Source organism: Hyla sarda, chromosome 2, assembly GCF_029499605.1.
Source record: "Hyla sarda isolate aHylSar1 chromosome 2, aHylSar1.hap1, whole genome shotgun sequence".
NCBI classification, from domain to species: domain Eukaryota; kingdom Metazoa; phylum Chordata; class Amphibia; order Anura; family Hylidae; genus Hyla; species Hyla sarda.
The window spans coordinates 149695838-149715249 of NC_079190.1; positions in this window are offsets into that span (position 1 = coordinate 149695838).

The window sequence follows — 19412 nt, forward strand, 5'->3', positions numbered from 1 at the left end:
ACAATGCCAGTTTTTGTTCCGTCTGACCTATTGTAATACCTCGAATAGCCGCATTGGCTCTAATGGCACAGGCTAGGGGTTCAATAGTGAGAATGAAAAGAATGGGAGAAAAGGGGCAGCCCTGGCTTGTGCCGTTCGACAGGGTGAACCGGTCAGAGAGGGCCCCGGTAAAAGACTTTGGCGGCCGGATTGGAATAAAGCGCTTTGATGACCTCCAATATAGGTCCGGAGAATCCAAATGCTCTCAGAGCCGAAAAAGCATACTGCCAGTTCACCCGGTCGAACGCCTTTTCGGCATCTAAGGTCAGAAAGGCCTCTGTAAGCTCAAATCATTCACAATGCTGGAGGAGGGATATAATGCGTCTAGTATTATTAGGCGTTTGACGACCTGGCGTAAAGCCAACCTGGTCAGGGCAGGGGCGTACCTAGAGCATTTGGCACCCGGGGCGGACCATTTGTTTGGCACCCCCCCCCCACACACACACACACACACACGCAGCCCTCCTTAATTACACCCCCTACCTCCCCTCCCCCCAGGGGCGGACTGACAACACTCAGGGCCCCTGGACCAAAAAAAAGGCAAGGGCCCCTGCTAGGCTCTGCAGCTCGTCAATCTTCTGCCATGCTCCTATTCCACCCAAATCCCGCACACAATAAATTAAAACACTTTATCATAGGTAAATTTCCATGACCAATAATACTGGTATACAAGAAGTAAATATATACCACCACACAATAACTGGATAATGCCGCCATACTGTACTGAATAAAACCACTATATACAGACCAGTATACAATAAAGAATCTGTATACAATATAAGTGATTATATACAGGACCATATGGCGGTAGATATCAGCTGTACACAGGATGTGTATACCATATAAGTGATTACAGTTACATTTTGGGACTCATAATTACGTCTTTTCTGATCAGCGGCGTCATCTTTCCTTTTCTTCTCCGTCCGGATAAGACCCCATGTGGATCTCTTAACATCTGCAGGAAAAACATGTCAGACTCTGCATATTTTCAGTACCCTCCCCTCATCTACACAATTTTTCCATCTATAGGCCCACAAACTGTAATAATGCCCTCCTTGTTGTCCTGCACAATTAAAAGGGCAGGTAGGTAGGTAGCAAGGTAACCCCCTCTTTCCCATAGGTATATGCAGAGTTACATCCCTCCCTCTTTCCCATAGGTATATGCAGAGTTACACCACCCCTCTTTCCCATAGGTATATGCAGAGCTATACTACACCCCCCTCTTTCCCATAGGTATATGCAGAGCTACACCCCCCACCCCCTCTTTCCCATAGGTATATGCAGAGCTACCCCCTCTTTCCCATAGGTATATGCAGAGTTACACTCTCCCCCCTCTTTCCCAAAGGTATATGCAGAGCTACACCCCCCTCTTTCCCATAGGTATATGCAGGGTTACCCCCCCCTCTTTCCCATAGATATATGCAGAGCTACACCGCCCCTCTTTACCATAGGTATATGCAGGGTTACCCCCCCTCTTTCCCATAAGTATATGCAGAGCTACCCCCCCCCTCTTTCCCATATGTATATGTGGAGCTACAACCCCCCTTCCCCATAGGTATATGCGGAGCTACACCCCCCCTCTTTCCCATAGGTATATGCAGAGCTACACCCCCCCTCTTTCCCATAGGTATATGCAGAGCTGCACCGCCCCTCTTTCCCATGGGTATATGTAGGGCTGGGCGGTATACCGGTTCATGCCGAATACCGTATTTTTTGGGCTGCACGATATGAATTTTTCCCCATACCGCAATACCAGTTGGGCCCCTCCCCCTCGGGAATGTATTATCAGCCTAGTGCAGCGCTGTCCCCACATCGGGGAACTAATCCTATGTTACCCACCAGCACTGTTCTGCTCCCCCCAATTAACCTGTTAAGGACCAATGGCGTACAGGTACGCCTTTGTTCCTGGTACTTAAGGACCAAGGGCGTACCTGGTGGGAATTTCGGTCCCTGCCGCGCGCCAGGCAGGGACCGGACGGGGGTGACTGCTGATATCTATCAGCAGGCACCCCGTGCAAATGCCCAGGGGGGTCATCAGACTTGCGATTTTCGGCTATTCCGTGTCATGCGGGTCTATGGTGACCAAGTGACCCGGAATATAACGGGGATCGTGGTTGTCCAAGACACCCACAATCCCCCTGAAGGCATAGGAGTGAGGTGGCAGGGGTGCCACCTCTCCTATCCCTGCTATTGGTGGTCTAAACGCGACCACCAATAGCAGATCGGGGGCGGGGGGCTTTAATTTCAGTTTCCACATTCTTCCCACCCACAATAGGCTAGGCAGAAAGGGGAACCGACAGAGGAACGGCGCCGACGTCCACTTACCCCGCGGGCGAGGCTGCGGGCAACCATCGTTGGAGGAGATCGGAGTCCGGTGATGTAGTGCGGCTGGCTCCCTGGATCCGATGGAAGCTGGTAAGTTGCCTATACAGTGGTCTCTAAACTGTAAACCTCCAGATGTTGCAAAACTACAACTCCCAGCATGCCCAGACAGCTGTTAGGGCATGTAGGGATTTGTAGTTTTGCAACAGCTGGAGGGCCCCAGTTTGGAGATCACTGGAAGTGATCTCTAACTGTGGCCCTCCAGATGTTCCAAAGCAACTCCTAGCATGCCCAAACAGCAGTTTGCTGTCAGGGCATGCTGGGATTTGTAGTTTTGCAACAGCTGGAGGTCCATAGTTTGGAGATCTCTAAATTGTAGCCCTCCAGATGTTGCAAAACTGCTAATCCCTGCATGCCCTAACAGCAAACAGCTGTCTCGGCATGCTGGGAGTTGTAGTTGTGTACCTCCAGCTGTTGCATAACTACATCTCCCAGCATGCCTTTTGGCCATCAGTACATGCTGGGAGTTGTAGTTTTGCAACAGCTGGAGGCACACTGGTTGGTAAATACTGAGTTAGGTAACAGAACCTAACTGAAGGTTTTCCAACCAGTGTGCCTCCAGCTGCTGCAAAAGTACAACTCCCAGCATGCACTGTCTGTCGGTGCATGCTGGGAGTTGTAGTTTTGAAACAGCTGGAGGTTTGCCCCCCCCCCCCCCCCCCCATGTGAATGTGCAGGGTACATTAACACAGGCAGGTTTACAGTAAGTTTCCTGCTTCAAGTATGAACTGCGGCAAATTTTTCGCGCAGCGCATACTCCTAGCAGTAAGCTCACTGTAAACCGCCGCCAGTGTGAATGTACCCTAAAAACACTACACTACACTAACACAAAATAAAGGGTAAAACACTACATATACACCCCCTTACACTGTCCCCCCCCTCCCCCCAGTAAAAATAAAAAACGTATTGTATGGCAGTGTTTCCAAAACAGAGCCTCCAGCTGTTGCAAAACAACAGCTCCCAGCATTTCCGGACAGCCACTGACTGTCCAGGCATGCTGGGAGTTTAGCAACAGCTGGAGGCACCCTGTTTGGGAATCACTGGCGTAGAATACCCCTATGTCCACCCCTATGCAATCCCTAATTTAGTCCTCAAATGTGCATAGTGCTCTCTCACTTCGGAGCCCTGTCGTATTTCAAGGAAACAGTTTAGGGCCACATGTGGGGTATTTCCGTTCTCGGGAGAAATTGCACTACAAATTTTGGGGGGCTTTTTCTCCTTTTACCCCTTATGAAAAAGAAAAGTTGGAGTCTACACCAGTGTAAAAAAAAAAAATTGAGGTCTAAATTGGTGATTTGCACAGGGGTGGCTGATTTTATAGCGGTTCTGACATAAATGCAAAAAAATAAATACCCACATGTGACTCCATTTTGGAAACTACACCCCTCACATAATGTAATAAGGAGTACAGTGAGCATTTACGCCCCAGAGGGGTCTGACAGATTTTTGGAACAGTAGTCCGTGGAAATGAAAAATTTTCTGAGCACTGTAGTGCACCAGCAGAGCACTTGACGTCCACACATGGGGTATTTCCATACTCAGAAGAAATGGGGTTACAAATGTTGGGGGTAATTTTCTCCTATTACGCCTTGTAAAATTTGGAGAAAAACCAGCATTTTAGTGAAAAAAAATATTTTTTTCATTTACACATCCGATTTTAACAAAAAGTCGTTAAATACCTGTGAGGTGTTAAGGCTCCCTGTACCCCTCGTTACATTCCTTGAGGGGTATAGTTTCCAAAATAGTATGCCAGGTGTTTTTTTTTGCTGTTCTGGCACCATAGGGGCTTCCTAAATGTGACATGCCCTCTCCAAAATCCCATTGTCGCTCCCTCCCTTCTGAGCCCTCTACAGTGCCCGCCGAGCACTTGACATACACATATGAGGTATTTTATTACTCAAGAGAAATTGGGTTACAAATTTTGAGAGGATATTTTTCCTTTTACCTCTTGTAAAAATTCAAAAACTGGGTCTACAAGAACATGCGAGTGTAAAAAATGAAGATTTTGAATTTTCACCTTCACTTTGCTGCTATTCCTGTGAAACACCTAAAGGGTTAACACACTTACTGAATTTCATTTTGAATACTTTGAGGGGTGCCGTTTTTATAATGAGGTCATTTGTGGGGTATTTCTAATATGAAGGCCCTTCAAATCCACTTCAAACCTGAACTGGTCCATGATAAATTCCGATTTTGAAAATTTGGTGAAAAATTTGAAAATTGCTGCTGAACTTTGAAGCCCTCTGATGTCTTCCAAAAGTAAAAACATGTCAACTTTATGATGCAAACATAAAGTAGACATATTGTATATGTTAATCAAAATATTATTTATTTAGAATGTTTATTTTCCTTACAAGCAGAGAGCTTCAAAGTTAGAAAAATGCAAAATTTTCAATTTTTTCATAAAATTTTGGAATTTTTAACCAAGAAATGATGCAAGTATCGACAAAATTTTACCAATAACATAAAGTAGAATATGTCCCGAAAAAAAATCTCGGAATCAGAATGATAGGTAAAAGCATCCCAGAGTTATCAATGCTTAAAGTGAAAGTGGTCAGATGTGCAAAAAAAACGCTCTGGTCCTACAGTGAAAATTGGCCTGGTCCTTATGGGGTTAATGATCAGCCTAGCAGGGTACTACTCACATATGTCGGCTTCTTACATAACAGTGGGCTCAGCCTATCTCTGGCCGGGGCGGGGCATCGCTCCGGCAGGTGATAGGCTGACGGCTGTCCCGCGTTCCCGTCCCCAGTGTGCGGCCGACGTGGGTAAGTTAAAAGTTTATTTTCTGTATCTTTTGCAGCCCGGGCATAGGTATACAGCGTACAGCAATGGTCTCAAACCTGCGGACCTCCAGCTGTTGCAAAACTACAACTTCCAGCATGCCCGGACAGCCAACGGCTGTCCGGGCATGCTGGGAGTTGTAATTTTGCAACAACTGGAGGTCCGCAGGTTGGAGACCACTGGCGTACAGTGAGTTCCATCGCCGGCAGCCCCCAACAAAGAGGAGGAGGGCAGTGCTTGACATATGTGAGTAGTACCCCGCTGGGCTGATCATTAATAGGAGGGAGCAGAACAGTGCTGGCGGGTCACATGATTTTGGGGGGGGGGGAGCCGAACACCGCGCGCAGGTCACATGATTTTGGGGGGGTGAAAATACTGTTATATACAGGTGGAACCGCAGTAAGTTAAAAAAAATACCGTGATACGCATATTTGGTCATACCGCCCAGCCCTCGGTATATGCAGAGCTACACCCCCCCTTCCCCATAGGTACATGCAGAGCTACACCCCCCCCCCTTCCCCATAGGTATTAGCAGAGCTACACCCCCCCTTCCCCATAGGTATATGCAGAGCTACACCCCCTCTATCCTATAGGTATTTGCAGAGCTACACCCCCCCTTTCCCCATAGGTATATGCAGAGCTACACCCCCCCTCTTCCCCATAGGTATATGCAGAGCTACCCCCCCCTTCCCCATAGGTATGTGGAGAGCTACAACCCCCCTCTCCCTCCCTTTACCATGGGTATATCCAGAGCACCCCCCCTCTCCCACCCTTCCCTATAGGTATACGCCCCCCCCCCCCCCTTGGTACACCACTGGGTCAGGGGCAATGAGACAGGAGAGGAAAGGGAGCAGTTGAGTTGACATCTCCATTCAAGAGTGAAATAGGTCTATAATTCATAGTTTGAACAGTTGGTTTCCCTGGCTTGGGGATTGTGGTAATTAATGCTGTAAGCATTTCTTGGGGGAAAGTGCCCGAGTCCATAGCGTCTGAGAAGATAGTGGAAAGAAAGGGAAGAATAATTTTGTTGTACCTCTTGTAGTACTCGTTTGGCAAACCATCAGGGCCTGGCGCCTTATGGGAGGGCAGAGATTTAATGGCTATGTCAATTTCAATGGAAGTAATAGGTGAGTTGAGAGAGATTAGAGCTGAGTCAGTTAGTCGGGTTAAGTGGATAGAGGAATGAAAGGAGTCAATAACTGTTTGAGTTGTCTGGGTCGTCTGGAGGTCCCTCCCGAGGTTATAGCGATTACAGTAATACTCCTGAAAGGCGTTAGTGATGTCTTTAGGAGCCATTAATGTTTCCTGAGTCCCAGGGTGCCGTAGTTTACCTATCCTGCATTTTGATTTAGGGGGTTTAAATTTGTTGGCAAATAAAGCCGTGGGTTTATTGTCTTGAGTGTAGAATTTAAGTTTGGACTTTTGTAAGGCAGATTCAAAACGATAAAGCAACAGCTGTCGTAGCAATGTGCTGGCTTGTAGAAAATTAGCAAAGTTGTCAGGTGCGGGGGAAGTTTTGTGTAAAGTTTCCAGCACAGTGACCACAGCAATGGATTCTTGAATGTTTTTTTGACGTTGTCGTTTAAGGAATGTCCCCAATTTGATAAATTCACCCCTGATTACCGCCTTGTTAGCAAGCCACAAGAGGCGTTTGATACGTCCGGAGTTGAGTTCGGACTAAAGTATTCCATAATGCTTTTTTCTATGACCTGACTTTGTTCTGAGTGCGCTATAATGTGGTGGTTTGCTCGCCAGACAAAGTCGCTGTGCTGTGAATGTGAGTCCCTTAGTGTCAGGAATGTCGGGGCATGGTCAGACAACGTCATCTCCCCTATGCCCATACTTGCAATATTTTCTAAAAAAAAAAACTGGAAACAAAGATAAGGTCCTGGATAATGGAGTACGTATGACACCTCGGGGAGAAATAGGTAAAATCGCGTTCCGAAGCATGGTAAACTCTCCTAAAAACAAAAAGGTCATAAAAGAGTCACAAGGTCACAGAATCTGTATCTGACGGTGCCTGATAGGTCAAGGGATTGGTCTGGGACTGAATTAAAGTCACCACAGACAATTAGTTCACCATTACGGACTCTATGCATAAGCTTGAAGACCTTCCTCAGAAAGAGACTCTGCCCGTAATTGGGAGCGTACAGGTTCACTAGTGTGAGTGGGATATTATTAACTGTTGCAAACACAATCAGATAGCGACCACGGGGGTCAACAGAAATTTGGACCGCTAGGTCATTTCTAAAAGCAATCATGACCCCTCTCTTCTTTTTATGATAAGAGGAGTGGAGGATAGTAGATAATTTCCTATGAGAGAGGGGAGGGGGATTAGTGGCGGATCCGTGAGTTTCCTGGAGAGGGCCACCCGAGCACCAAGTTAGAGCACACAGCAAAAAAGGTACAGTACCCTGGCAGTACAGAAAGGAAGAAAAGAAAGAAAAGAGAGGACAAAAGAAAAAATCAATGGAGAGGAAAGAGGACAAGAACAGGAGTCGGTGAGGGTAGAGAACAAATTCACCGGCACAGTGGGACGGGACTAAATAAAACTAAAGCAAGGGAAAAATGCATCAGCAGAAAGCTCTAACATGTGAGACATCAGCTGCAGCTGAAGATCACAAAACAGGTATCCATCAGTCCGGAGCAATAGTAGACCTTGGAGAGCGGTCACGGGAAACCACAGGTATGTCAGCTGAGTCTATCATTCCCCAGTCCTGCAGGACGGAAAAAACGTGGGTCACGTTAAGGAGAGCATGCACCTTGCCTTGTCGGTTGATCAGAAGCTTGGTGGGGAACCCCCACCTGTAGGGGACCCCAAGGTCTCGGAGAGTTTCTGTTAGTGGACCAAAGGTGCGTCTTGCTTGCAGAGTGGCAGCCGACAGATCTGCATACAATTTGAGTGCCTCGTACGGGTCAGGCAGGACAGGATGTCTCTGGGAGAATTGTAACAGCTGTTCCTTGGTGCGGAAAAAAGTGAAACGCGCCAACACATCACGGGGCACTTCGTCAGGTAGGTTACGAGGCTTTGGGACCCTATGCGCCCGAACTACACACTATTCATAGTTCTCCAAGTCCGGAAGTAGATGTCTTGTCAGGTTTTGCACATAGCAGAGCAACTGAGAGCCAGGAACATGTTCAGGGATTCCCCAGAATTTCACATTATTGCGCTTGTTACGGTCCTCATAATCAATCAGCTTAGCATGTAAAGTGTCCACCTTGTCATCAAGCGCATTATGAGCTCCCTGCAGGTCATTATGGGCTTTGGCAAATGAGATCAGCTTGGCCTCTGAGCGCCCCAGTCTCTGCTGCATTACCACTGCTGACTTCTGAATAGGTGAAAGCAACTTAGCAAAATAATTTTGGAGAGAGCTCCGGAGTGCCAGAAGGATATCTTTCAGCATTGTGTCAGAGACCACCGTGTCAGTGGTCTTATAGGCAGTAAACAGGTCGTCTCCAAGGGTAGCATCTACGAGGTCGTTGTTTATGCGGACTAACCTGTGGGGAGTCTGGATGGGAGGCCAGGGGTGCTCCAGTGCTCGGATCACCGCTCAGCGTGGCGACTCCTTCTGCTACGCCATCTAGGCTCTGCGACACAGAGCAGGCCTCCGCTGGAGAGCAAGGGTCTTGGCGGGCCACAGGATCCGGGTGATCAAAGTCCAAAATCTGGTTCACCCAGGTGGACGGCAGAGTCTGGTATGGGCTAGCATGAAGAACAGGCTGTGGATGTAGCTTGTTGGCACGCCTGGACCTGCCACGGCCCATAGGGGTTTGCTGACCGCACTACAAGGCGCCATCTTGAGGAGGACGTCTGAAGGAATCTCCGGAGCAAAAAAAGTAAGTAAGCTGGTGAGAAGCACCCGGTTTGAGATTTCTCTTCCTGCTGAGCAATTATAGAAGAGCTCGGTGTCGCTAGCAGGCTTAATCGCTCTAATCTCTAACATGTAGAGCAGGAGCACTTGCTTCAAGCGGCCATTCCGTTTAGCAGCCAGACCACGCCCCCCCATTCATTTTTAATATTGAGCGCTGAATTTTCTGGTCCCTGACCGCTCCCAAAAATTGAAAGACAAAAAAAAAAAAGTTAATGTTAATTTTTGAAGCGGGATCAATTTATCTGGGTGGGCAGGGACCTTAAAATGTAGCCGACAACAATAAAAATGTAGATAGGGGCCATTTAAATGCTGAAATAATATATGTTTTATAATCCATTTAATTATCTAACAGCAGCCATCCCGGCATATCGCCCAGGGGGGTCAATACAGACCGGAGATCTGTGGTTATTCCGGTCATACGGGTCTCCAGTGACCCGGTGACCCGGAAAATTAGGGGGATTGGGGGTGTCCATTGGGGGTTCTCCCATTCTTCCCACCCACCGTAATCCAGGCAGAACAGGGGAACTGTCCTGTGACCGGCAGTGGCGGTGGAGGTCCCTTACCGGCGATCTGCGGCGGTGGGCAGCAATCCTCTCTCCCCCCTGGTGTGGCGTGTGGCGTGAAGCGATCTTACTGAAGCCGGTGAGTTGCCTAGCAACATCTGAAGGGCTACAGTTCAGAGACCACTATACAGTGGTCTCTCAAATGTAGCCCTCCAGATGTCGCAAAACTACATATCCCATCATGCCCAGACAGCAAATTGCTGTGTGACATGCTGGGATTTGTAGTTTTGCAACAGCTGGAGGGCTACAGTTTGGAGATCACTGTGCAATGGTCTCTAAACTGTAGCCCTCTAGATCTTGAAAACTAAAACTCCCAGCATGCCCACACAGTAGTTTGCTGTCTGGGCATGCTGGAATTTGTAGTTCTGCAACATCTGGAGCACCACAGTTTGGAGATCACTGTGCGGTGGTTTCTAAACTGTGGCACTCTAAATCTTGCAAAAATACAACTCCCAGCATGCATGAACAGCAAACGGCTGTCTCGCCATGCTAGGAGTTGCAGTTGCGTACCTCCAGCTGTTGTATAACTACATCTCCCAGAATGCCCTTTGACGATCAGTACATGCTGGGAGTTGTAGTTTTGCAATAGCTGGAGACACACTGGCTGGAACATACTGAGTTAGGTAACAGAACCTAACGGAAGGTTTTCCAACCGGTGTGCCTCCAGCTGTTACAAAAATACAACTCCCATCTTGCACGGTCTGTCAGTTGGAGGTCTCCCCCCATGGGAATGTACTAGATATGTGCAGAACCAAAAATTAGTTTTTTTTCCTTTTGTTCGTTCTAATTTTTAAAAAATTTTCGGTTCTGTGAATATTTGAAATGCTGTGCATTCGTCACATTCGGTTTTCGGATGCATAAGCAAATTTTTTTTTTTTGTTTTCGGATGCATTCGTTTAAAAAACCGGATGCATTCGTTAAAAACAACAAATGCATTCGTTAATTCGGATTTTTGGTTCTGCACATGTCTAGTGATCCCTCAACATACGATGGCAATTCGTATGTTGAGGGATTCGTGCAATGTAAAAAAGTAAAGTCCTACTCACCTGTCCCCGCTGCTCCCGATGGTGTTCCCAGGCCTCCGCTGGGCTCTCTTAGTCCTCTTCGGTACTCTGCTGGGCTCTGCTGGGCTCTCCCGGTCTTCTCCGGTCCTCCGTTGTCTGCCGCAAGGCCTTACTGGGCCTCCGTAGCGACGTCATCACGTCGCTGCCGCACGCCGTTCCTATTGGATGATGGGACGGCGTGCGCGACGGCTTCATGACGACGTCAGAGGTAGACCCGTATGAAGGCCCCGGACCAGCCCAGGACCCACCGGAGGAAGGCCCGGCGCAGCGTGGAAAGGTGAGTGAAACTGCCCGGGCTGCTTCAACTGCTATCCGGCAGCAGCTTAAAGGGTACCTCTCATCAAATAAACTTTTGATATATTTTAGATTAATGAATGTTGAATAACTTTCCAATAAGTTGTTAATGAAAAATATGCTTCTTTCTATTGTATTTTTCCCCATCAGACCTGTCAGCAAGCATTCCTAAACACTCAGAGCTGCCAGCCTGCTTTGTTCACTGCCAAACAGGCTGTGAACAAAGCAGGCTGGCAGCTCTGAGTGTTCTCCTTTGTAAACAAAGCAGACTGGCAGTTCGTAGTGTTTAGGACTCCAGCATGAGTCTGAAATGCTTGCTGCCAGGACTGGTAGGGAGACCCCTAGTGGTCATTTCTTCAAAGTGGAAAATTAAATAGAAAGAAGCATATTTTTTAATAACATGCAAATGTAAAGTTATTCTGCATACATTAATCTATAATACATCAAAAGTTTTTTTGATGAGAGGTACCCTTTAAGCATTATGCGCTGCCGGATAGCAGTTGATGAATGGCCCCGACATTCGGTATACTGATAACGAATGCATTCGTTGTTCGTTAACATGCATATTCGTTATGCGTTAGTTAACGAATGCATTTGTATATTCGTATGCTTTTTCGGGATTTTGTAATTTTTTTTCCGTGCATTCATTTCGTAACGAACATCCGAAAACGGGAAAATTAGTTTTGTTCCGTGTTCGTTACGAAACGAATTGCACATGTCTAGAATGTACATGGTACATTTACACAGGTGGGTTTACAGTGAGTTTCCTGCTTCAAATTTTCCGCCGCAGCACAAATTCCTAGCCGGAAACTCACAGTAAACCCTTGCCTGTATGAATGTACCCTAAAGACACTACACTAGACTAACACAAAATAAAGGGTAAAACACTACATATACACCCCTTACACTATCCCCCCAATAAAAACGAAAAACGTATTGTATGGCAGTGTTTCCAAAACAGAACTCCCAGTATTTTTGGACAGCCACTGACTGTCCAGGCATGCTGGGAGTTTAGTAACAGAAGGAGGCACACTGTACCGCTTGTTACATTCCTTGAGGGGTGTAGTTTCCAAAATAGTATGCCATAAGTTTTTTTTTTTTTTTTGGCACCACAGGGGCTTCCTAAATGTAACATGCACCCCAAAAACCATTTCAGAAAAACTCACTCTTCAAAATCCCATTGTCGCTCCTACCCTTCTGAGCCCTCTAGTGCGCACAGAGCACTTGACATACATATATGAGGTATTTCCTTACTCGAGAGAAATTGGGTTACAAAGTTTAGGAAGATTTTTCTCCTTTTACCCCTTGTAAAAATTCAAAAACTGGGTCTACAAGAACATGCAAGTGTAAAAAATGAAGATTTAGAATTTTCTCCTTCACTTTGCTGCTATTCCTGTGAAACACCTAAAGGGTTAACACACTTACTTAATGTCATTTTGAATACTTTGAGGGGTGCAGTTTTCATAATGTTGCCCTTTATGGGATATTTCTAATATGAAGGCCCTTCAAATCCAGTTCAAAAGTGAACTGGTCCCTGAAAAATTCCGATTTTGACAGTATTGTGAAAAATTGGAAAACTGCTGCTGAACTTTGAAGCCCTCTGATGTCTTCCAAAAGTGAAAGCTTGTCAACTTTATGATGAAAACATAAAGTAGACATATTGTATATGTGAAATTGAATCAATACATTATTTATTTGGGATGCCCATTTTCGTTATAAGCAGAGAGTTTCAAAGTTAAAAAAAAATGCAACATTTTAAAATTTTTCATAAAATTTTTGAATTTTTTACCAAGAAGTTATGCAAGTATCGACGAAAATTTACCACTAACATGAAGTAGAATATGTCACCAAAAAACAATCTCGGAATCACAATGAAAAGTAAAAGCATCCCAGAGTTGTTAATGCTTAAGGAGACAGTGATCAGATTTGCAAAAAGGGTCTGCGTCCTTAAGGTGAAAATGAGCTGCGTACTTAAGGGGTTAAGAAAGTGTGTGTATGTGTGTTTCACAATTTTTCTCTATTTTTTTTACATATTTAAGGTAGTACTACCACTCCCAGCATGGAACAGACTGTTCCATGATGCGAGCTGTAGTACCTATACTAATAGACAGATCACCCCGGGTGACTCCTGACACCCAATGCAATTGTCCTATCTATTACAGAGATGGAGCGGCTTACTCCTGTGCTCGCATCTCTGCACTATACTCTGGACAGCCAGTGATGTGAATAGAATTCACATCACTTATTCATATTTCCCACAGAGAGCTGTGATTGACCAGAGGGTTCCAGCCACTCACAGCTCTCTGCGGGAAATATGAATAATAGGTATATATACGACATATACTCATACTACAGTGGGACCAGAGAAGAGCGGCTGGGCGCCTGCATCTATACAATATACAGGACGATCGCATCGGGTGTCAGAAGTGACACCCGCTGCAATGTGTCCATTAATGCAGGTACTACAGCTCCCAGCATGGAGCAGAGTGTGCTCCATGTTGGGAGCAGTAGTGCCTGCAGTTAAGGACAGATCACAGATGGTGTCACTCCTGACACCCGCTGCGATCGTCCTATTTATTGCAAAGATGTGAGTGCAGGAGAAAGCTGCTCGCATCCATACATTATACAGGACGATTGCAGGGGTGTCGCTAATGAAGAAATTTGTTATTTTGAATTGAGTCAAAGTTCTGATTCGGTCCGAATCAAATTTTCATGAAATTCGGAATGAAATTGACTTTGTCCGATGCGATTCGCTCATCTCTAATTATAATCAGTGAGTTGTCAAAATATTAAATCATTCACTTTTCACACATTTTATAACACAACTGTGTCAGTGTTTTTATTATAAATTTACATACTACTTGTAGTAACTGTACAATTATTGATATTTTAGCTTTAATACATGAAATGTATCTTATTATTGTTACTATAGACTTACTATAGACTGAAGGAAGGGAGCAAACTAGATCTTCACTTGCTGTTGTAGCCCTGCAAAATGTTGACAGGGGGCAACCTGAGCTTAGTCTCATTCCTGTTCTAACAGAAAAAAAATGCTGATATTTTTCTGTCTCCCCACCAGGCTCTTATTCAACATCAGTTATTTAAAGCTAAAGGCTATTAGCTTCCTAACATGTTTCACCAACATTGTAGCCTCAGGGGAAAAATGCTAATGACGATAGAACTAGCAGTTGCTTTGGTGTCTTTATTTGATTATTTGATCACTTTCCGGTGTCAGCCAATTATTTCCTTTCTGACATTTAGCACATGGCCATGAATGTCAATCTATCCCTGACACAGGTCATTCCGTCTCTGAGAATATCTTGGAGAAGTGATGCTCAGCATCATTGCATTAACGTAACTTTGTTCAGTTCTGCCCTCTCTCCACAGAATCAACATAATCCTATTTTGCACCATGGGATATAAAATCCAATGCCTTTCAAACATCCTCCCCTAAGTGTATTCACCTATGGCTTCAGGGGAGACTTCAAAGATACAAAGCTTATTTCTCTGCATCTGGGATTGATATCACTGAGGCTGCAGACACACATCCTACAAATACTTGTTCAAAAACCATAACACAACCTATTTTTTTTCATTTATTATGTATGAGCTCATTTTTACTTTCAGGTTTTTAATATTCTGCTGTCTTTTGTTCATAGCAATCTTTGTTAATTGATAAACATAAACTATTAATTAATAATATAAACTTTATATTCTGTTTGCTATTTTTTTCATATCAACTGGCTCAAGAATGTTAAACAGATTTTTAAATTACTTTCATTTAAAAAAAAAATCTTAATCCTTCTAGTACTTATCTGCTGCTATATGCTCCACAGGAAGTTGAGTTTTTCTTTTCTGTCTGACCACACTGCTCTCTGCTGACACCTCTGTCTGTGTCAGAAACTTTCCTGTTCCTGACACAGGAGAGTTAACCCATAGCAAACCTCTCCTGCTCTGGACAGTTCCTGACATGGAAAGAGGTGTCAGCAGAGAACACTGTGGTCAGACTGAATATATTCGCGAATATTGAGCCCTCCCTTTTTTAATGGTATAGGGAACTAGGACTAGTGCATTAACTCTGTGATTTTTTGCCCATTGAAAGCAATAGGCCCATTGTGGGCGATGGGGATCTCACGGCATGTGAAACAGTAAGATAAGCAGGACCGTCTCGGCAGCACTGTGGAATGGGAGACCACCACTGGTTCAAGTCCCGGGGTGGTACAGTGTTGTGGTTAAACCTTACTTTCCTCGAAAAGTTTCTGAGTTGCCCATAGCAACCAATCAGATTGCTTCCTTCATTTTTGAGAGGCCTTTTCAAAAATGAAAGAAGCAATCTGATTGGTTGCTATGGGAAACTGCACAACTCTTCCTCTACACTGGTTTTGATGAATCTCCTCCATGGAGGGAGATTTATTAAAACCTGTTCAGAGGAAAACTTTCTGAGTTGCCCATAGCAACCAATCAAATTGCTTCCCCCATTTTTCAGAGGCCTTTTCAAAAATGAAAGAAGCAATCTTATTGGTTGCTATGGGCAACTGCACAACTCTTAGAGGGAGATTTATGAAAACCTGTCCAGAGGAAAAGTTTCTGATTTGCCCATAGCAACCAATCAGATCACTTCTTTCATTTTTCAGAGGCTTTTGCAAAAATGAAAGAAGCAATCTGATTGGTTGCTATGGGCAAGTCAGCAGCTTTTCCAGGAAAGAAAAGTTTAACCACAACACTGCGTCCCACCCCAGGATTTGAACCAGTGGTGGGCTCCCATTCCACTGCGCTGACGAGACACTGTTTTATATGCCATGAGATCCACATAGACCACAATGAGCCTATTGATTTCAATAGGCAAAAAATCACAGAATTAATGCACTAGTCCTAGTTCCCTATTTCAATAAAGAAGGGAGGGCTCAATTTTTGCATATGCGCAAAAAAACGAATATAACGAATATGCGAATTTTGCGACGTTATGACGAATTTTTGTCCATATATTTGTGAAATATTGTGAATTCGAATATGGCCTATGCCGCTCATCACTAATACCCAGCAGTCCATTCCTAATAGTCTTTGACAGAGTGCAATTTTGGGTTTAGTACACAGCTTTTGTGTGCTGCAGAACTGTTGTGTACAGCTGGTGTTGTGCAAAAATACCTTTTTTTAAGTGTACTGTAGCACATTTTTTTGCCCTCATATGTGTATACTACATATCTACATCTAAGTAGTATACTAGTTTGTACCTGTTAAGCTCTCAAGGGCTTAGATACTGTGAAAGGCCAGGGAAAAGTAATCACCGGTTGGTGTTTTACTAAAATATGTTTTTTAAAGGGTATCTCTCATCAAATAAACTTTTGATATATTTTAGATTAATGAATGTTGAATAACTTTCCAATAGCATCTTAATGAAAAATATGCTTCTTTCTATTGTATTTTTCCCGATCAGTCCTGTCAGCAAGCATTTCTGACTCATGCTGGAGTCCTAAACACTCAGAGCTGCCAGCCTGCTTTGTTCACAGCCAAACAGGCTGTGAAAAAAGCAGACTGGCAGCTCTGAGTGTTCTCCTTTGTGAACAAAGCAGACTGGCAGCTCGTAGTGTTTAGGACTCCAGCATGTGTCTGACATGCTTGCTGCCAGGACTTGTAGGGAGACCCCTAGTGGTCATTTCTTCTAAGTGGAAAATTAAATAGAAAGAAGCATATTTTTTTAATAACATGCAATTGTAAAGTTATTCTGCATACATTAATCTATAATATATCAAAAGTTTTTTTGATGAGAGGTACCCTTTAAATTAAAATAGACAATTCACCAGGTCCAGATGGCATTCACCCCGAGTTCTAAAGGAATTAAGTATTGTAATAGACAGAACTCTATTTTTAATATTCAGGGACTCTATAGTAACAGGGACCGTTCTCCAGGACTGGCGCATTGCAAATGTGGTGCCAATATTTAAAAAGGGGACCCCGGGAATTACAAACCTGGTAGTTTAACCTCCGTTGTATGTAAATTGTTTGAGGGTTTTCTAAGAGATGCTATTTTGGAGTATATTGATAAAAATAAATGTATGACACCATATCAGCATGGCTTTATGAGGGATTGGTCCTGTCAAACTAACCTGATCAGCTTTTATGAGGAGTTGAGCTCCAGAGTGGACATGGGGCAATCGCTGGATGTCATATATCTGGATTTTTCCAAAGCATTTGATACGGTGTCACAAAAAAGATTGATGCATAAAATGAGAGGGATTGTGCTGGGGGAGAATGTGTGTAAGTGGGTAAGTAACTGGCTCAGTGATAGAAAACAGACTGTGGCTATTAATGGTACTTATTCTGATTGAATGACTGTTACTAGTGGGGTACCACAGGGGTCAGTCTTGGGTCCTGTTCTATTTAATACATTTATTAATGACCTTGTAGAGGGGTTGAATAGTAAAGTAGCAATCTTTGCAGATGATACTAAACTCTGCAGAGGTAAACACTATAGAGGACAGAGCATTTTTACAAATGCATCTGGATAGTTTGGAGGTTTGGGCTGAGAGGTGGCAGATGAGGTTTAACACTGATAAATGTAAAGTAATGCATATGGGGAGGAAAAATCCGGCACAGGGTTATATAGTAAATGGGAGAACACTTGGGACGACTGATGTGGAAAAGGACTTAGGGGTCTTAGTTAATAGTAAACTTAGCTGTAGTGACCAGTGTTGGGCAGCTGCTGCCAAGACAAATAAAATCATGGTGTACATCAATAGGGGGCATATATGCCCTAATAACTATGTTTAAATATATCAGCGGGCAGTATAGAGATATCTCCCATGATCTATTTATACCCAGGCCTGTATCTATAACAAGGGGGCATCCTCTACGTTTAGAAGAAAGAAGGTTTCTACACCACCACAAACGGAGGTTCTTTACTGTGTGAGTAGTGAGACTGTAGAATTCTCTCCCAGAGGAGGTGGTCATGGTGAACTCTGTAAAAGAGTTCAAAAGGGGTCTGGAAGCATTTTTAGCGAAGAATAACATTGATGGTTATGTATACTAGATATTTAGGGACAGCATGTAGATCCAGAGATTTATTCTGCCATATTTAGAGTCGGGAAGGAAATTTTACCTCTAGTATGAGGGGTTGTTGCCTTCCCCTGGATCAACTCAGTAGGGACTCATTAGGGATATAGGTTGAACTAGATGGACTCTGGTCTTTTTTCAACCTTATGAACTATGTTACTATGTAAGCCTACTGTAGCGCATTTTTCTGCCCTTATAAGTGCATTCCACATACTTACATCTAAGTAGTGTACTATTTTGTACCTGTTAATCTGTCAATGGCCTAGATACTGTGAAAGGCCAGAGTAAAGTAATCACCGGCTGGTGTTTTACTAAAATACGTTTTTTTAAGCGTACTATAGCACATTTTTCTGCCCTCAGAAGTGCATATCACATACCTACATCTAAGTAGTGTACTATTTTGTACCTGTTAATCTGTCAAGGGCCTAGATACTGTGAAAGGACAGCCACAAGTACACACCTGCTGCTGTTCTAGACAAATACTGTTTTAAGCATAGTGAAGCATATTGTACTCCCCTCATATACGCACTAAGTATATCAGGCAAAAAAAATGCCAGGACGTGCACAGAGGAGTTGCAGAGGCCTAAATTCATCAGGAAAAGGTCACAGCAGACTAGTGACTAGCGGTCGTGTCTCAATCAGCAACCCATCTGCCATCATAAAATGGTTAACACGGTCATCCACTTCATCACATGTGATACTCCCAGTCAACAGTCGGTGGGTTCCTCAGGCACAACCCTCAGTTGGCATGGCGCTGGAGCAGTCCCTGCCCTCCCATTGCCTCTGTCCTATGCTATTTCCTCCCCTAAAGAAGTATATTCTGCGGTAGGTTTAGCTCCACTATTCAGTGAGGACAATCTAATAGAGGACTGTCAGAAGCTACCGCCCAACCAAGAAGTGGAGGAAACATCCGCTGCTTCCTCCACTAATCGGGCAAATAGTGATGAGTAGAGTGACGAGGGAGGCGGTGTTGCCAGGATTCAGGGTCCCGAAGCAGACACTATTGAAGAACCTGAGGAGGACATCAGTGATGTGCAGACACTTGTTGATGATGATGAAGCCGATCGAAATTGGGAGCCGGGTGCAGAAGGGTCTTCATCATCATCAGGAGAAGAGGGTTGCAGGTGGCCCGTGAGGCAGCAGCTGAGCCAAAAAGGTAGTAGCATGGTTGGCAGACAGCATGGTTGCAGACGTGGAAATTATGGTGCCAAACATGCCCGGGGGAGGCCACCTGCTTCGCTGCAGCCTACCTTCCCAAGGGGTAATGGAACAGGGGTTCCTGGAGACGGCAACAGTAGCAGTCATTTAGTGCGGACTGTTGGTGAGAAAATCAGCTACTCGGCGGTGTGGCAGTTTTTCATCAA